The sequence below is a fragment of the Tupaia chinensis genome, unplaced genomic scaffold, assembly GCF_000334495.1.
Source record: "Tupaia chinensis unplaced genomic scaffold, TupChi_1.0 Scaffold000226_1, whole genome shotgun sequence".
Taxonomy (NCBI): domain Eukaryota; kingdom Metazoa; phylum Chordata; class Mammalia; order Scandentia; family Tupaiidae; genus Tupaia; species Tupaia belangeri.
In genome coordinates this window covers 4,990,469-5,011,501 of record NW_006159701.1, presented here as the reverse complement: position 1 = coordinate 5,011,501, position 21,033 = coordinate 4,990,469, and the positions used below count along the sequence as shown (strand labels likewise).

Here is a 21,033-nt window from a genome sequence, read left to right as displayed (position 1 = left end):
CTGAAAGGGATCTTCAAACTGCAAATCCTGGCTGGCCTGTAGCTGGCTGGCCTAGTGGTTAAAGGAGTTGGAGCCCACATGGCCAACTGTGGTTCAAATTCTGACCCTGGTGGCTTGGAAAACACACTGGGCACATGTGTGCTTGCCCAAACTCCCAATGGGATGGAGAAATGGAAAAGGGGTGGGGGTGTAACCACATCCCACATAGGGGTAGTTTCTCTCTCTCTCTCTCTCTCTCTCTGGCAAAGGTAGACTAACCCATTGGTAATTAATAAAAAAAAAAAATTGCAAATCCAAATGAAATACAAGGGAAGATATAAAGCTGAAACATTAAAAGAAATTAATAGAAAGTAAAATAAAATGGAAAAGATAGCATATAATAACAAAAGCTCAATCCTGTATCAAGATGTATCGTAGTTTTATCAGATGTATAAGAGGGTACTTAACAGAAGGCTTAGGAAAAGAGGTAAAATACAAGCCTTTAATCCAAAACTCAGATCAAATTTTCAAGGATGCCTTTTAGGTAGGTCAGTACTATCAAAAAACAAAACCATCTTAAAACTCAAGTGGAAAGTATGAGAGGTGCAATGTTATTTATTACTAATATAATAATTTTATAATCTGTTTGATTCAGTTAGAAAATCTAGGAAAAGGAAGTCTTTGGAAATATGAGAAAATACAGAGAATTTAACAAGGCAAATAAATGGCTACTAAATTGAAACAGTGTCACTAGATAATGTTCTACTACAGATTAAATAGTAACACTATAGTTCTATTACTATTAAATAGCAACATTAAAGCCAATAGCATTTTCAAGCCTTTAACAAAGAAAGAAATCCATTCATTCCAAAGCTGAAAACTTACTAAATATCCTTGGGCCACAAACTGCTTTCTCCCCACTGTCTTAAAGCCTCTTTCTTTCAGCACTGAGACAATCTAATCTAATGGGAGAAAGTCAGGAAAGCGAGTTTTCCATTAAACTCCAGGCTCACCATCTTCAGAGCTGGCATCTAGTACAGGAAAAAGCTCCAGGGCAGGAAGGAAGTTTCCTTGCCCTGCATTACTGAGCTGTAAGTTTATGTTGTTATGGGCACCAGCACAATGGAGCAAATATAAGAGAAGGAAGCAAAAGCAGACTGGTTAAGACAATTTAGTCCACGTGATCAGTGTATTAATGAGACACCTAAAAGTCTCTAATAAGTATGTCCCAATAATCTTTCTCAAAAATATCATTATGGAATTAGGGTGATTGTCATAAAAATGATAGAGTTGAGAAATCTTTTATTCTTCTTAAATCTAATCTTGGTCCACATTACAACTGTGGGATACAGAAAAAAAGAGTTCTAAGGGACTGCAGAAGTTTGATCTCCATCTTCTAAACTTTTCTCCTGAACAGGAGCATGCCAAGAGATTATTCATCCAGACTGTTAACCTCATCAGAAATGCAAATTATTTCACAAAGGTCAGGATATTAGGACTAGAGTCACCTCATTTTTCTTCCTCTTTACTATACTCTGGGAGTATTACTAATTCTTTTCTTTTGTTTTCTTTTGAGAGAGAGTTTTGTCATAGGGCATAGGTACTCCCTAGAGAGACAGAGAAAGAAGGACAGAAAGTGAGAAATCATCCCCCCCAGGGGGGACGGCCATGCCACAATTCCTTCTCTTCCATTCTCCTCTTGGGATTTTGGGCATGTGTGCACATGCACCTGGCTTGAGTTTTAGGCTGCCAGGTCCGGCACTCAAAGCTGCGGTCAACTACATGGGAGTCCAGTGATGTAACCATTACACCATCTGCTGGTCCCAGAAGAATATTACTTCTGTTCTTTACCTCCCACCTTTTACTCCACAGTATCATTTCAGTTTCTGCTACTTTAAACAAAGACTTCAAAGAGAATACTCAGAAAGATTAAGACATTAAAAAGTATATGCTAGCATTTTTTTTATTTTATTTTTTTGGAGTTTGTTTTGCTATAGGGCATGTGTGCTCTCCAGAAAGAGAGAAAGAGAGACAAAGCAAGAAATCACCCCCCAGGGAAGATGGCCATGCCGCAATCCCTTCTCCTCCATTCTCCTCTCAGGATCTTGGGCACGCACGCACACGCGCCCGGCCTCAATTTAAGTCACTGGGTCCAGGACTCGAACCGCAGTCGACTACATGGGAGTCCAGAGACATAGCCATTATGCTAACTGCTGATCCCAATATACTAGCATTTTAAAAAACGTTAGTTTTTAAGACATTCTTACACAGCTTTAGGGTTAGCCTGACCTTGCCTCAAAACTCAATTCAGGCATTTATTAATTCTATAATCTTTTTTTTCTGGGGTGGGGGAGGTTTTTGCTATAGGGTGCATGCACTCACCAGAAAGACAGAGACAGACAGAAATCACATACCAGGGGAGATGGCTACACCGCAATCCCTTCTCCTCCATTCTCTTCTCGGGATCTTGGGCACGCACGCACACGTGCATGACGTGAGTCTAAGTCACCAGGTCCCATAATTCTATAACCTGAATCATTTTTTCTCTCTCATGCTTCCAATGACAAGGGTATCCCAGTGTTACTATGAGGATTAAGTGAGCTAACACAGAGAAATACTTAGAGATGTATCTGGTATGTAGCAATCGCAAATGTATTAGCTATTATCATTAGTGTCCTATTGTGGATCAATAAACTCACTACATCATATGTGTTCTGGGATCTGTTTTGATTAATTATCTCCCCTGACCTAACAGCCTCCTGGGATTACTGTGGAACAACCAGTGTACATTTTAAAAATTCTTACGGCTCAGCCACCACTGCTACTGGAGGCTGGAGCTGCTCAAGAGGCCTGGGTGATTCCTGACCCAGCCTAGAGTCAGGAGTGATGGCATCACCTCAGTTCCGGTGAACGTGGAGGCTGGGGCAGCAGGATCACAATATGAAATCCTGCAAAAGTCTCTCATTAAAAAATTAACAACTCTCAAAAGGCTTTCACTATAGAAATGTTCCTCAGTTCACAAGATGTAAGTTAAACCACATTGTAGATGAAAGCTCTGTTTAAACGCTACAAGGGAACCATACATGCTTAATAAAACTAGTCTAAATGGATAATATTATTTTGATAAAATCAAACTCTGAATAAATACCATCGTTTTGGCTCTAAGGCCAGTATTTAGGGAACTATAAGCCAATCACTGGGCTATGACGTTTTCATCCATTATCTCAATTAATCCTCATAGGGTGGGTGAGGAAGATGCTTCTTATTCCTACTGCACAATGAGGGCTTCAAGTTTCCCAAGGATTAGGTACCTTGCCCAAGGTCAAAGAGAGTTAGCGTGTTTCTAGACTCTAACTATCAGGGTTGAGAGGACACCTTGACATAATGTGACAAGATGGCCTGAATGCCTGAGTTTTCCCCAAAAACAATAATAGAATCTTCAAGTTTTCCACATACTAGTCTTCGTTTAAAAAATATATATATTTTATCTCTGGGACCAGCAGTTGGTGTAACGGCTGTGTCACTGAACTCCCACATAGTCGACCATGGTTTGAGTCCCGGACTCAGTGGCTTAAACTCACGCCAGGTGCGTGCGTGCCCAAGATCCCGAGAGGACAATGGAGGAGAAGGGATTGCAGTGTGGCCATCCCCCCTGGGGGCGATTTCTTGCTTTCTGTCTCTCTGTCTCTGTCTTTCTGGCAAGCACACATACCTTAAAGAACCTCTCAAAAAAAATTTGATTTTATCTCAACTTTATTTTTATTTTTATTTGACTAGAGAGGGGAAGAGAGAGAATGTGAGAAAGCAAGAAAGCAAACCACCAGGTCTGGGACCCAAACTGCAGTCGGCCACATGGGAGTACAATGCCCTCAATTACCATGCTACTTGCCAGCACCCCAAATATTACAGTCTTTTACAAAGTAAGGACTTTAGACGCTTGGAAAAAGCAATCAATGTTGTTATAAATCTTATATTAAAATGCATACATGGAAAGTGAAACCCCACAAGTTACCTATACAAGAAGACAAAACAGATTCTAGAGTATCTACTACACAGGACACCATCTTTTGCTTATATGGCTAGTGTATGCTAAGATATTTAGAGTCCTCAGTTTAATTTTCACAAGTGTATTCACTTCCACAGATATCATATGTAAATATAAACATGTCTTTATCCATAATCAACCACCCTGAAAATGTGTACTACTAGATGGAGAACTGGTAGGAGAATTAATTTGGCTACCTTCTGACTCTCTGAGTAGCACCACAGTGGTTGGCGTGAACACGTGCCTTATAAAAGGTGGAGAAAAAGGAGCCAAAAAGAAAGGGTTGATATGTTTCCTGAAAAACATCAGTATGATGTGAAAGCACCTGCTATGTTCAATATAAGAAATACTAGAAAAATACTAATCACCAGGACTCGAGAAACAAAACTCGCATCTGACAGCCTGAACGGCTGTGTTTGAAGTGAGCCTTATAGATCTGTAGCATAATAAAGTTGCATTTAGAAAATTCAAGTTAATTACCCTGAGGATAGGGCTAATTTCCATGGCATGGATCTTAACTCATGACAAAATACGTTCCATGATCAAGAAAATGGCTGACCATGACTGAAGCTCGTGCTTTAGTCAAGACTACCGGTGGTTATGAGCTTCATCTCCATGTTGTATCACTAAAACATGCGACAGTCAGACACATCTTCTAGGCTCAGAATCAGCAGGTCCACCAAATCCGGAAGATGATAGGAATCATGATCTGGCAGGTGCAAAGACCTGAAAGAAGTGGTCAATAAACTGATTCCAGACAGCATTGGAAAGCACACAGAAAAGGCCTGCCAATCTATCTACACACTCCATACTCTCTTTTTCACTCAGAAAAGGGAAAATGCTGAAACAGTCCAACTGTAAACTGGGAAAACTCATGGAGTTTCATGATGAAGGTTAGCTCTGGAAAAGCTACTGGGGAGGAGTCAAACGAACTGACAGATATGAACCACAAGTCTAAGAGTCTGTTTAAAGTTTCGAATTTTTAATAGTGACAAGTAGAAAGTCCTATGGGGGAGGGGGGTGAAGAATAGACAAAACAATGTGACTAGACAAGTAATGTATCGATCGTCTCTATGGCAAGTGGTAAAAAAGAATAACTAAAAATGTCTGCTCTGTTGGTTTTACACTATTATCTTTATGTACTAAAGACTACCATTAATAGACTAAAATCTAACCAGTAATTTTCAGTTCAAAAGTTATACAAAAATACTAGAAGATAGTATACTTGGTGACAATAACCCAATTAAATACAAGCTCAAGTCAACAAGATGTATTTTAATTCTCAAATATCCAAGTAGCAAACAAGTTACGGGGCCAGTAGGTGGCCAGTTAAGGTACTGGACTCCCACATGGTCAACTGTGCAGTTCTAGTCCTGACCTGACAGCTTCAAACTCTCACCAAGCCCACATACATGTCTAAAATCCCAAGAGGAGGATGGAAGAGAAGGGCCTGCAGAATAGCCACCCCGCACCCCTAGCAGAGCAATTTCTCAGTTTCCCTCTCTCTATCTGTCTCTGTCTCTGTCTCTCTCTCTCTCTTGCAAGCCCACGCAACTTATTGGGGGAGACAATTATATTTACATTTGGTTAAAATTTAAAATATGCTAAAAATTCTGATGGTATATGAATCTGAAGTAATGTGTGGAATAGTTTGTAAACTGTGAGGTGTATCCAAGAACTCAGACATAAGATTATCCTCAAAATAAAACTATACAATCCCATGAAGTATTGACTATAGCTACATAAGAAAATATCCTTATACTTTGGAAATAAACTCTCGAGTATTTTTCTTTTTTATTTATTTATTTTTGGAGAGGTTTTTGCTATAGAGCACATGTGGTTGCCAGAAAGACAGAGAGAGACAGAGAGACAGAAAGCGAGAAATGACCCCCGAGAGTGGATGACCACACAGCAATCCCTTCTCCATTATCATATAGGGATCTTGGGCACGCACGCACACACAAGCGCCCGGTGTGAGTATAAGCCTGAGTCCGGGACTCAACCGTGGTTTACTACATGGGAGTCCAGCAATATAGCCATTACGCCAACTGCTGGTCCCTAAACTCTCAAGTATTTTAGAATCAAGGGAGCACAATGATTACTCTCAAATGATTCAAGAAAAAATAATGGAGAGAGGAATGACACATCAAGTGAAACAAGATGTATGCTGGTAAAGAACACTGCAATTTAATAAATGTTACAGAAACAATACAAAATAAACTCATGCTTTAATTCCATTTGCTTGCTTTCTCACTTTCCCTCTTTCTCTTTCTCTCTCTCTCTCTGTTATCTCTCTGGTCAAATTAAAATAAAATGAATGAATGATAAAAGTAAGTAAGTAATTCTTAAAAAAAAACAAAAAAAAGGAAGAAAACAGAATGTGTTTCCACGTCCAAAACACAATGCACCAGACTAAAAGAAGAGTACATTGGCAATTAAATTAATAACTAGTCCTTGTAATTCTGGTAAACATTAAGTGACCTCTGAGTGGGTATTTTTTTAAAAAAAAAAGAATAACCACCATGGAGTTTTGAGCAGCGGGTATGTAGTGAGATCAAGTACATGCAGGGAAGGATATAAAAGGAGCCGTCTGTCAGGAGTTTCTACCAAGTAACAGAAAATCTTAACGTGTTAACATTAGGCTGTCTTACAAAAATGGCTAGAAATATGATTAGACATAATCCTTACCCTCCACTGTCTTAGCTTGAGGGGAAGAAGAGGGGGGAAAGGATAGCAGGAATAGAAAATAATGTTTAATTATACATGATGGAGCACATGCTCAGGTGAGTGAGAAAGACAGAAAAGGAGAGCACGCTCCACAGGGTTGTTCACACTGGAATCCCCTTCACCTACCCTCTAGCTTGTCAGATCTCGTGCTACTTCTGCACATGCCCATAGTGAAAAAATAATTTTTAAAAAAACACAGCTTTGGCAAAAATTAAATGCTGGATCATTTTGGATTTTGACCTTTGTCCAAAGCAACAGCTCTATGTACAGGACACTATAAACTGAAATCAATGTATGTGGTATTAACAGTACCATAGAACTAACACTGCAGAAGCAAGCACAGAAACAGATATGGGTAGATGTGTTCCACTGTCTTCCTTCCAATGGGCTATATCTCCTTTCAGAGATTCAAGTACTGTTAACCTTGTTGTGTCAGTATTTCCACTACAGAATTTAAGACACACAAAAAAATTATTTATTAAATAATGAAGTTGCCAAGTCACCATTCAGAAACAACCTTCAACTCTAAGGAAATATGAGATATTTAACCCAACTATTAAAGCTAATCATTTTTAAGTTCACATTCTTAACAAACTAAATATAATCATAAGCCCAGAAGACCAAATAAACAGTCTAAGAATGACCACCTATATTCTGTAAAGGGCAAAACTAAGCTGTAACAACAAAAAGATCAGACCAGTGGTGGATGCTGGGCCAGGAAAGAATAACTGATGGCAAAAGGACACATACGTCTTCATTTGGTGGTGGGTTTCATAAGTATGTACATTTGTCAAAATACAGAAGGTAAATTTTGTTGTATGTTAATTTACCTCAAAAAGCCCACTACAATTGATTTATCTTAAAGACAACAGATTTAGCTCAGAGACCAAAATTCAAAAGCTATTAGTAGAGAATTCAATTTATGTGCCTCCCAGAGATGCTTGGCCCTCATTTGTTGTACTCTCCACATTCCACATTAACCCCCTCAACAACTTGCCAAATTCTGTAATGTAAGCATTTCAGCCAAAATATTTAAGTGCTAGAATACCTTTAAAAATGACAAGTCTAAGTAAACAGACAATAACCAAATACACATTTTCCTAAAGGTATCTTACAAAAATCTAAAGAGTTAATCATAGCCATTAAAAACTCTCTCATAGGGACCAGCAGTTAGTGTAATGGCTATATCGCTGGATTCCCACGTAGTCGACCGCAGTTAATGTCCCAGACCCAGTGGCTTAAAACTCATGCCAGGCGTGTGTGCGTGCGTGCGTGCCTAAGATCCCGAGAGAGAATGGAGAAGGGATTGCGGCATGGCCATCCGCCCTGGAGGGTGATTTCTTGCTTTCTGTCTCTCTGTCTCTCTGTGTCTGGCAAGCGCACGTGCCCTATAGCAAAAACCTCTCGCACAGGCGCAAAAGCAAAAACCCCACAAAAAAAAAAAAAAAAAAAAAAAAACCCTCTTATAGGTGGCATGTAGGTTAAGGAGCTGGATCCCACATGGTCAACTGTGCAATTCAAGTCCCAGACATGGCAGCCTGACAATCGCATTGGGCATGTGTGCATGTGTGCTCAAAATCCCAAGAGGAGACTGGCCATTTCCCCCAGCAGCTGATTTCTCATTTTCCCTCTAACTGTGTCTCTCTTGTTCTAGCAGCAAGTACATTTGCCCTAAGGCAAAAACCTCTAAAAGAAAAAAGCCTTATCCATAATAGACTTTAATAATATTGGGCTCCCTCTGTACCTCTCTGATCAAATTAAAATAAATTAATAAAGTTAAATAATTCTTAAACACCTACCCACCCATACACACACAATATTGTGTCTAGATAAGTTTTCCTTTGCCTAGGATTCTCTTCCTGACACTCAAAAAGCTTAAATAGCAACCATACATCTGTTTTATTATATAGATACAAAATATAAATATTCAATTGAATAAATATTCTAAATCCTTTAGGTACTAAAACTGAATACACACAAGAATTTAACAAAACACCATTTAATAAATTCCTATATCCAGATGGCATAAGCACCTTGTATGAAGGGTAATCTTCAAAAAGGTTACGGGAAAAATGTGTATTATGAACAAACTCTGCATGGATTTCAATAGTGTTTGCACCAAAATAAACTCATACTTTAATTTCCTTTTTCCATGAACTTTTTGAGGTCCCTTGTATCCCTAGAGTCTTAATCTTGGCCAAGAATTTCCTGATGGGCCGAGTTTTATATAGTATGATTCCACCAAAACAGAAAAGGCATCTAGCCTATTATAGATGGTTTTAATTAGCAGAATGGCTCACTTTAATTTGCACAATATGCAGAGTTCTAATAATATTTCTTCCTAATGAGGAATAACTAATGAGTTCATGAGTTATCCGATTAAAGTTTTTAAGTGAATTGCCTAAACCGTAACAGCAGCAGCACAAGTAAAATACAGTGCACATATAAAGGCAGCAACTGGTACCCTCAGAGTTACGTATCTGAAATACACTGGAAGCATAATTACACTGAGCCGAGTTTAATCTAGAAAAATACTCCCTAAAAACCAAAAACAGGACTGAAAACCTGCCCCCAAATGAATATAAATTAATAGTCCAGAAATACTTATTAAACTTCAAGAGCTGAAGGTCTTACTGAACATATATCACTGTTTTAAAGCAGTGATTTTATTTGCCTCTTGGTAAGAAAACTTCTTTCTTGGCTAGCTTTTACTTTCAAAATACACAGTATTGGACAATTTAAACCACTTCAGATATGTGAGAAATCCATGGCAAGACAAAATGCCATTTATTTTTAAGAATGTACAGCTTTGGCATTAAGAGAACAAATGAACCATGCTAAAGAATTAAGAGTTGGAGCCTAGCAAAAAACTGTCCTAGGGAAAAAAAGGACAGAAATCATAAAATGAGGTAACTTAGTTAATGGCCCAGTGACTATCAGAAAAACTGTAGTCAAGTGATATTGTTCCTAAAAGCATTAAGTGTAATAATTTTAGATCTCTGCCCTATCCTAGATTGTCCCTTGTATAGAGGAAAGAAAAACAATTTAACCAACCATATAAATGGACAGTCCTTTCTTTGTATTCTTAAAGGCAAATAATATTTTTATACTTCTCTCTTTTAAAATCCACAACCAATATATTTTTTCCCATTAGAATTTCCTTTCCTCTTAACATATATGATACGGTTTGATCCCTTTTAACTTAGAATTGACTTCGACAGACTCTGGTCAAACTCCCAGGCCTCTAAAAGAAAGTAGAAGACTGTCTTAACCATTTAGATTGTTTTACCAACTTGATTCAAAAAAGTAACTTAAAACACAATTTTCTGCTATTCCTTTCCCTGTATTGGCTACAAACTGAATGAGGTCAGAGACCATGTATCCTGTTCACGACTACACCCACTGGCCTACAGCTGTAACAGTGAACAGCTGGCACTTGGTGAGCTGTTACTGCATTAATAAGCCTAACCCAAGTCCTACAAAGGAAAAAGCAAAGGTATTAAAGAAAAAGTTGTTCCAATGCTTCAGAGAGCACCCACTGACTACTGAAGTTGTTTAAAGTTCAAAATTAACTAGAACTCACAGAAACTATTCTAAATCAGATGACCAACTTAGAAATTACTGCTTAGGGCCAGCCAGAGACATGATGGTTGAGACAGTTGGATCCCACATGGCCAACCCATACAACATAGTCCAGGACCCAACAGCTTGAAGAACGCCAGGTGTTTGCACCTGGATACCCAAAATCCTAAGAGAATGGAGAAAGGATTGGGCCTGGTCTTTCCCCCACCCCCGAGGGATGTTTTCTCTCTTTCTTTCTCTTTCTCTCTCCTCTCTCTCCTTCCTCTACTTCCCTCTAGAGAGCACAGACATCCTATAGCAAATTTAAAAAGAAAGAAAGAAAGAAAGAAAAAGCTTACTTAACACTATCGACTTATTTTTCAGTATAAGAAGAAAAATACTATTCAGACATACAGTGGGAAATCAGTGTAAGAAAGAACTACACATCTCTAAAGGTCTCAACAGCACGCACAGCTCAAGTGCAGATCATGCTCCCAATCTTCCTTTCCTTCCAGCTTTATCTCCAGCCAGCTAACACCAGCATTACTAAGCTTTTCTAAATTAGACACTTAAACTCTCTGCATTAGCAACATAAGACATTAGATGATTTCAGGGGAAAACGTATTTCAGATTCTCAAAATCAGCAACTTCCCTCTATTAAGTGATCCCTTGACATCTATTCAAATTCTATTTAAGTTAGCAAATGCTATTTACTCTTACCAGATCTTCAAGCTACACAAGATTTTACCCATCCATCTCACAGACACAATATCCTCATTTACCTTTAGGTGACTTTATCAAGACATTATAACTATAAAAGGAAACCAAAGAAAAAACTATTAAGTAAATACATAATATTTTTACAATCCTGTACTGTTTGGCTAGTAATTATGACAACAATAAAAATGAAGGAAAATTGTTTGTCCTCCTAACATCAATATTTAAAGTATTCCAGGACCAGCAGGAGATATGGTGGTTGAGGCACTGAACTCCCACAGAGCCAATCATGGTTCAAGTCCCAGACCTGGAAGCTTATTTTCTCACTTTCTCACTTCCTCTCTCTCTCTCCCTCTCTCTGGTGAGCACAAGTGCCCTATAGCAAAATAAAAAAAAGAATAGCAGGGGACCAGCAGATAACATAATGGTTATGTCCCTGGGCTCCCAGATAGTGGATCACAGTTCAAGTCCTGGACGGTCTGCAAGAGAGGAGAAAATCCCAAGAGGAGAACAAAGAAGGAATTGCAGTGTGGCTATCCCTCTCCCTCCTGGGAATAATTTTGCACTTTCTCTGTCTGTCTCTCCAGCAAGCACACAAACCCTATAGCAAAAATCTCTCTCAAAAAAAAAAATTATAATAATAGTAATAAATAATTTTATAAAATGTTTTAACGATTCCGTTGGTGATGTCGAATTTGGCACAAAGCCTTTTTCCAGTGAAATAGAAGTTCTGGTAAACAGAGATGGCTTGATGTAGTAGGCAGATGAAAGTTACACATTATTATTACAAAGCCTATCAGGTACATTGAATCTTCTAATGCAAATTACAGTGAATTTTTAAAGTCTTACACGAAGGGTCTTCTCTCAGGTAAAGAGAAACAAAGCAGGGATAACACGGCCAAGAAAATAAAACTGAAGTCTGTAGTTCTAAACAATGTCTTAATTATAAGAGATATCTTGACTGTTAAACAATAAATATAAAAATGTAATGATGCTCCGAAAAACAGTCATTTGCAATCATTTTTCTTCTGTTAATGCACGTTATTGGAACCCAGCCTTATTTTAATTATTTTCATTCTAATGATACCACCTGGTGGGAACCAACACAAAATCTTTTACTAAAGGTGTTGGGGTATTATAGAACAAGAATACTCCATAATTAATTAGTAACATTATATCTTAAAGCTCAAACTACTGTGGCTACAGGGGCCAGTGAGAAACTTGTGGCTTTCAAACGCACTAGAGAGCAACTGGTAAAGTAGCAGATCTAAGGGTACTATTTACCGTCCTATAATGAAGGCTGAATATTTCTTAACTTACATAAAATCCTACAATGAGCAATGAGGACGTGAATATTGGCTAAGCTAGGACAGTTGCAAAAGGTTGCCTGCAAAATGCAATGTATCAGCTTAAAAAATAGGATGCAATCAATTTTATTATACAGACTCTCATCATTTAACCTTTTAGGGACTTGTTTGGGACTAGCCCTCTCAAACAAGCCCTCCCACAGTAAACAACTAAAAAACTAGACAAAATACCTCAAACAACTGTTTTTGAATTCTGAACAACAGCACAGAACTATGATTCCTGGGAGAACAGAAACAAGTTACCTGAGCCCTAAGATCATCCAAGATTCATGCTTCCAGGCATTTTCCAAATCCCAACCAGAAAGGAGACTCGGGGACGCCAAGCGGAGCAGAACTCAACCAGAACTCAAATGAGTTCCAGAAAGCGGAGGCAGCCGTAATTTGTAAAGCATCCTTTTACTTTTTCTAAACTAGCTGAACGTGTAGGGCATGCAATTCCATAAGGGTGGGGCAAAGAACTACCACTGGGTAGTAAGCAACTACTTGTTAACTATAAAGTTAACTAGCGATTACACCTGCATTCTGGTTCTGACCAGGGTAAAAAGATCTAACTAAATTCTGGGCATTCAGCCTTAACAAAGCTTTGAGTAAAACCAGTCCTTGCAGAATTTAGATAGCCAACTCAAGGTAAGTAAATTCTACAGGGCCAACTGCAGTTCCAATCCTACCCCCAGAGAAATGGAGGAAAAAGTACTGTGGTGTGACTAGACCCCATAAAGGGGTTCTCTCTGGCAAACACAAGCACCCTCTGGCAATAGATAGAAAAGATAGAGAGATGATTGATTGGCTGATTGAAAGATGACTGATAGATAGATAAATAGATTGACTGATTGATTGATAGATAGATTGACCGATTGATTGATTGATTTCAGATAAATATAAAATATCTTTCCCTCTTTTGAGCAGATTTAACAATGTATATGAGTTCTGAAACATATCTAGGGGGCCAGCAAGTGGAGTGGTGATTAAGGCACTGGACTCCCACATGGGCCAACTGCATTCATGACCCGGACCTGGTGGCTTGCTTTCTCACTTTTCTTCTCTCTTTCTTTTTTTTTTTCTCTCTCTCTCTCTCTCTAGTGAGGAAAAGGAAACCTATCTAGAAGCAAAATGTATGACAATAGCAAAAAGGACAGGCAGTGGGAAAATGGAGACATACTATCATAGTGTTCTTACATTATGCAGCAAGCAGTATAATATTATTTAAATATAGAGGTGGTAAGTTAAAAGGTCCCTGCTATAAATCCTAAAGCAACCATGGGGGAAAAAAATAAGTATAGCTAATATACTAATAGAGGAGATGAAATATTACAAAATACTTAATCCAAAAAAAAGACAGAAAAAGGAAGAACAAAGGATAAGTGGGACTGCTAAAAAAAAAACAGCACGATGGTTGGCTTAAACCCAACCAACCATACGGGTACCTTAGAGGTAAATAAACCTCTTAAAGACAATTAAAGGTAGAAACTGTCAGCCTAAATTTAAAAAACCTAACTATATGCTAATTACAAGAAATACAATGCAAATATAGACAAGGACAGACTGAAAGTAAAAGGATGAGAAAAGATATACCATGTATTAGGGTTGTTAGGAAAGTCATGACGTGTTTTTCTATGCAAAAATGCAGCATGACAACCCAATATAATAAAACTAATAATAACAAAGCTACAGGGGGCCAGCAGGTGGCATGGTGGTTGAGGACGCCGGACTCCCACAGAGCTGAATGCAGTTCAAGTACTCAACCTGGAGGCTTTCTCACTTTCCCTTTCTCTCCCTCTCCCTCTCTTTCTCTCCATCTCCCTCTCTCTCTCCGTCCCTCTCAGGTCAAATTAGATTAAAGAAATAAAGTTAAATAAAATAATTCTTCCCCCCAAAAAAGCTACAAGAGTTACATTCATATCAGACAAAGCCTCAGGGACAGCAAATAATACCAAGATAATTGCTAAAAGATAAAAGAGTGACTTTACTGAGAAGACATAATCCTAAATACCAGGGGACTTAACAAAGTTTGTGGCATTAAAGTACAACTATTTTGGTGCAAAAAATTCAAAATCCATGCACAGTTTTTCACAGCACACATTTTACATGAACCTTCTGAAGATCCCTGATACAATATATACACATCTAGAAACAGAACTTCAAAATGCATGACATAAAAACTGGTAAAAATTAATCCACAATTGTAGTTTCAGATTTGGGCACTCTTCTTTCAGTAACTAATAAAATAAGCTGACAAAAAATGCATATGGATATAAAAGACTCAATTGATAACTATCAATCATTGTTATCTATCCACAGAATACATGTTCTTTTCAAAGACACAGAACATTCACCATGACAGACCACATGTCACACAAATCTCAAATTCAAAAGACTAAAATTCTAGGGGCCGGCAGGTGGCGTGGTGATTAAGGGCACTGGACTCCCATATAGCCAACCATTATTCGAGTCCCGGACCTGGAGCCTTTCTCTCTCAATCTCAATCTCTCTCTCTCTCTCTCTCTCCCCCCCTGGAAATATTTTTTAAATAATAATAATAAATAAAGTTTAATAAAATAATTCAATAAAAAAAGACTAAAATTCTATAGAATATATTCTCTTACCACAGTGGAATTAAATGAGAAATCAGTTAAAATATCTAGAAAAACTTTAAACAAATAGAAATTAATACACTTCTAAATAATCGATAGGCCAAAAGAAGACATTACAAGAATAATCCTAAAATACTTTTAACTGAATGGTAGTACATGCTCAATTTGTGAGAGACAACTGAAGCACTGCTTAAAGAAAAACAAAGGTATCTACATGATGAACCTCAGCCCTTTCTTCACTCATTTTACAAACTTTAATTTGAAGTGTTTCACAGACCTAAATATAAAGCCTAAAATTATAAAACTTGCAGAATTTTTAAAGAATTATTTTATGTAATTTATTGATTTTATTTTAATTTGATGGGGGGTGGGGGTGGTAAGAAAGCATCCAGGACTCAAACCACAGTCAGCCATATGGGAATCCAGCACCCTTAACCACCACACCACCTGAGGGCCCCATAAATTTTTTAAAGAAAATATTAGTGACCTCAGGTTTAGAGATGATTCCTTAGGTAAGATATAAAAAGCATAAACTAGGACCAGCCAGTGGCAAGGTGGTTAAGGCAGCTGAATCCCACATGGCTGATTGCATGATTCAAGCCCCAGTCCAAGCGGCTTGAAAAACATACTGAGGGGGACCAGCAGTTAGCGTGATGGCTATGTCGCTGGACTCCCATGTAGTCAACCGCTGTTCAAGTCCCAGACCCGGTGGCTTAAACTCACGCCGGGCACGTGTGTGTGCGTGCCCAAGATCCTAAGAAGAGAATGGAGGGGCCAGCAGGTGGTGTGGGGGTTAAGGACGCTGGACTCCCACATGGCCGACCACAGTTCAAGTCCTGGACCTGGAGGCTTGCTCTCTCACTTTCCCTCTCTCTCTTTCTCTCTCGCTCTGTCCCTCTCTGGTCAAATTTTAAAAAATGAAATAAATGAATGAATAAATAAAGCTAAATAAAATAATTCTTTTAAAAAAAAAAAAGAAGAAGAGAATGGAGGAGAAGGGATTGCGACGTGGCCATCTCCCCTGGGGAGTGATTTCTCATTTTCTGTCTCTCTCTCTCTCTCTGGCAAGTGCAAGCGCCCTGTAGCAAAAACCTCTCCAAAAATAAAAAACACACTGTGCATGCACACATACATGCATGCCCAAAATCCCAAAAGGAGGGCGAAATGGAGAAAGGACAGCAGCATGGCCATCCCTAATTGAAGTGCTTTCTCACTTTCTTTTTCTTTCTCCAGCAGAGCATACATGCCCTCTAGCAAATTAAAAACAAACAAAAAAACAAACAAACAAAAAAACAACACATTAACTGGCCAGAAGTAATACAACACTACCTGATGTTGAGGCCACATAAAAACATGCTGGGTCCACACCTAGAGGTCTCTTTTGCATGCTGGGTGCACCCATGATCTGGGCAGGCTGAGGCTAATGTAGGATGAGGATAGGCAGACCCATTTGGAGTGCTTCTCTCTCTCTCTCCTTTTTTTTAACTCCAGTCTCTTTCTCCCTCCCTCAAGGAAGGAAATAAAAATAAAGAAAATCATCATTAACTATAAAGGGAAAAAAAAAATAACTTAGACTATATATAAATTAAAACATTTTGCTCTTTAGAGGGACCAGCAGTTAACATAATGGCTATGTCGCTGAACTCCCACGTAGTTGGCTGCGGTTCGAGTCCTAGACCTGGTGGCTTAAACTCATGCCGGGCACATGTGCGTGTGTGCCCAGGATCCCAAGAGGAGAATGGAGAAGAAGGGATTGCGGCGTGGCCATCCCCCCTCGGGGGTGACTTCTCACTTTCTGTCTCTCTCTGTCTCTCTGGCGAGCGCATGTGCCCTAGAGCAAAAACCTCTCCAAAAAAAAAAAAAAAAAAGACACCGTTGAGGGCCGGCAGGTGGCACAGTGGTTAGGGTACTGGACTGACCACAGTTCAAGTCCTGGATCTGGCAGCTTGCTTTCTCATTTTTCCTTTTTCTCTCTCTCTAGTCAAATTAAAATAATAATAATAACAATGATAATAGCAAAGTAAAATAAATAACTCTTTAAAAAAAAAAGATACTATTGAAGCAGAATGGTAAACCACAAACTACAAGAACATATTTGCAAAATATCTAATCTGCAAAACCTGTTTAAGGACTCATATGCAGAATACATGAGGAAACCTTGCAATCTGACAGTAAACAAAAAAGCAACATTTTTTATAATGGGAAAATATCTAAATAGGCACTTTACCAAAGATATAAAAATGAGTAATAAGTACATGAAAAGACAAACATTAAGGCCAGGTCGCTGAGCAGGCGTAAAGTGAAACACTTGATGAGATGAGGCAGACCCACATGGGAAAGCTGCTGGCCCGCCCTCCCTGAGTAAGCCAGGCTTGTGTGTGCCCATGATCCAACTGGCTGAGGATAGGGTGGATTACAGGGTCAAGATCCTACTGGGAGTGCTGTATTTCTGTCTCTCTCACTCATAGAATAAACTTAAAAAAAAAAAAAAAAAAAAAAAAAAAAGGATGGGCCCAGCAGGTAGCCTGGGGGTTAAGGCACTGGACATCCCACATGGCCAACCATGGTTCCAGTCCCAGACCTGGTGGCTTGCGTTCTCACTTCCTCTCCCTCTCTGTGTGTCTCTCTCTGGTCAAATTAAAATAAGTGAATGAATAACTAAAATTAAATAATTCTTTTTTGAAAAAAAGATAAACATCATGAGTCATTCGGAGATTACAAATTAAAACCACAAAGATATGTCATCATTGGAATGACTAAAGTCAATAAAGACTGACAATACCAAATGTTGGACAAAGATGTGGAACACCTAAATTCTCATTGATGCTGATGAGAATGCAAAACAGGCCATTTTTTTATAAAGTTGTAAACATATACTTAACTGCATACAACTCTGCAATTTCCACTCCTAGTGGTAAATAAGAAAAATAAAAACACATGTCCATACTGAGACCTATATACAAATCTCATAGCTTTATTCATAACAGCCAAATACCAGAATCAATCTAAATATCGATCAACTAATAAACAGATTTTTTTTTGAGAGGTTTTTGTCTTAGGGCATGTGGGCTCGATGGAGAGAGAGACAGACACTGTGAGAAGGAAAGTGAGAAATCACCCCCCAGGGGGGGATGGCCACACTGCAATCCCTTCTCCTCCATTCTCCTCCCGGGATCTTGAGCAAGCATACACAAGCACCTGGCATGATTCTGAAGCCACCAGGTCCAAGACTTGAACCACAGCTGGCCATGTGGGAATCCGGCAACATACTTGCTACACCATCTACTGGTCCCTAAAGCGATCTTAAAAATTGTGTAATATCCATACAACAGACTACTAGTTCACAATTAAATGGAAAAACATGGATGAGACTCAAAGCATTATGCTAAGTGAGAGGACAGATACAAAATAGTACTTCCTGTATGATTCCATTTATATGAATATTCTAGGATAAAAGGGTAAAATCTGTAAAAATTATACCTCTATAAAAGCTGTGGATTTTCTTTTTTTTTTAACCATTTGACAGCAAAAAGAGTAAAAAGTATGTGCTCTGGGTAAGACAAGTGTATTTTCTCTTAATCTTATAGTAGGGCTCTGACAAGTTAATTACATACCTAAAATTAAACCATTAATAAGTAGTGGAGGGACCAACAGGTGGTATAATGACTATATCACTGGACTCCCAGTATCAACTACGGTTAGAGTACCAGATCAAGTGACTTAAAACGCACGCCAGGGGTGTGTGCGTGCATGCCCAAAATGCCAGGAGAAGAATGGAGGAGAAAGGACTAGAGTGTGGCCATTCCCCCAGAGGGTGATTTCTTGCTTTCTGTCTCTCTGTCTCTTTGGCAAGCACACAGGCCCTATAGCAAAAGTCTTTCTCAAAACAACAACAACAATAAAAAGTAGTGGAACCATGTTTTGGGATACTGTAAATTTAAACTTGGAATATATGCTTTAGGGGTAACCATGAAGATCCTGAATAACTACAAGCCTTTTGATGGAGCTCCATAAGAAACTGCATTTAACCCACAGTGAACCATCAGTGGAAATTTCAACTTAACATATGGCAAACAGACTAGGCTAAAAGTTGAAGAGTGTAGCAAAGAAACCTCAAATACTTGGCTTAACCACATTCTTGCCAATGGTCAAATTTATTTTTGAGACTGGAATACTTAAAAAGTTTTTCATATTCCCTGTAGTTCCTACAAATTAGTCCCACTCATCAAAGGATTCCCAAATAACAATTACAAAAGTTTGAGTACTCACCATTTATTCTCACTAATGTGTCACCTCCAAGCAATTAGAGCCAAGTAATAAAAGAACCAGATTTTCCAAGACAACCTAATGCCAACAGCTTATTAAAAAGGTAGGAAAGCTGCTCTTAATACCTAATTAACCACATTGACCTTAACCTCAGCCTGAAAAAAAAAAAAACCAATTCAAATGTATTCATCTTTTTCATCAATTCATTTTTCAGGAGTCTACCACCTAATCCAGAAGCAGGCAAGCCATGGAATCTAAAGCAAGTACTCATGGTTCATTAACACTTAACATTTACACTTCACCTCTTCATCTTCTCATGTCTGTTGCTTTCGCATGATTAGCACAGCTACTATGTAAGAAAATAGTAAGAAGATATTTATGCATACTCAGTAAAAGTATGATTAGTCTCTGAATTTGCACCTTTGCTCTTATACTTACTATGGTGATAAACTCTTTAAAAGAAGCATCTATACTGTATAAGCACAAAAAGATAGAAAGGAATGCTGATCCAATCTGTACCCATTATAAACATTTTCCTCTAAGCAAAAAAACACTGATAAATTTAAGATATTTTAGTATTTTTACTTCACTGATTCCAAATGTTAATTCATACAAGAACTGAGTTTACTACCTATGTATATTAAATTTGCTGAGGTTAAAGTCCACTGCAGAAATAGAATTAGTCAGACAAGGCAGTGATTCTAAGTGAAAGAACTCTATTATTGCCTCAAAAGATACTGAGGTGATGCACAGAAACAAAGGTGGAACTTCAGGCCCCAGAGGCTCAAAGGCTCAGCTACTGGATCCATCTCTTTATCTCATGCTCCTCTTTATTTGTTTGGCCTCATTCTCTCCCACTGCAGACAGACCTCCTGCCTTGGGCAGGGAAAGCGCTGGAGGCAGTCCCAGCTTCACAACCCCAAAAGAAACTGACAGCTTGAGTGTCCTCTTTATATCAGTATCAGTGAAAAGTGCCCACTGGCCGTTGTGTTAAATGCCAATCCTTTTATGCCAGTCAGTACTCCAACAGGGATAGGCACAAAATCAGCCCATCCTGGCATACAACTAAGCCCGCCATAAAATGAGGAAGGAGGAAAAGCCTCTCTGAATAACTAAATGCAATGATTTGTCACTATCCACAAGTTAACTTAAATTTTGAGTTCATGAATTAAATTCAAGGATCTCAAAAACAAAAGCAAATTCAGTGAATATTTCTTTTACTTATAAAATTAAATATTTGAAGGAAATCTCTTCATATTAATATATATATATACATAAATATATATATAAAATGAAGAATTAGCAATACATGTAAAAAAATAAGAACACCTAACCCCTGGAACCAAACCACTGACCTATAATTACAGAGAAATCCTATCACTGGGAAACAAAGGAAAAGAGGTACAAAGCTCAATTTAATGGGTGGTATTTAATATGTGATATTTAGAAAAAAAAAAAAAAAGGCAATTTCATTCTTAAAATGTATTCAATAGGCCCAGCCCCATGGCCTAGAGGTTAAAGGAGCTGCGTCTCACTTGGCCAACCGCAGTTCAAATCCCAGCCCCAAAGCCTTGAAAAACACTCCAGATACATGTGCACATGTACCCAAAATTCAGACAGAATGAAGAAATAGAAGACTTGATTGCGGCATGGCCACACCCCACAGGGGCTGCTTTCTCCCTCTCCCTCTTTCTCCATCTTCTCTCTGATGAGAGCACGCGCCCTCTATCAATTAAAACAATCTGTACTCAACAATGTCACAAATCTGAAACTAAAGTAG

General features: G+C 38.5%; 1 protein-coding gene and 1 long non-coding RNA gene across 3 annotated transcripts in view; one reads left to right on the top strand and one right to left on the bottom strand.

Annotated features, from left to right (window-relative positions):
• The window catches only part of MTMR3 (myotubularin related protein 3), a 103,872-nt gene extending 91,149 nt beyond the window's left edge, over positions 1-12,723 (bottom strand). The window contains exon 1 of the mRNA XM_006147911.3: positions 12,640-12,723. The gene's annotated coding sequence lies outside the window, so the exon portion shown is untranslated. The remainder of the gene's footprint in view (positions 1-12,639) is intronic.
• The window catches only part of LOC102497520 (uncharacterized), a 41,625-nt gene extending 22,059 nt beyond the window's left edge, over positions 1-19,566 (top strand). For both annotated transcript variants that reach the window (XR_001370365.2, XR_334485.2), the window contains one exon: positions 19,468-19,566. This is a non-coding gene — a long non-coding RNA (uncharacterized LOC102497520). The remainder of the gene's footprint in view (positions 1-19,467) is intronic.
• The last annotated feature ends 1,467 nt before the right edge of the window (positions 19,567-21,033 follow it).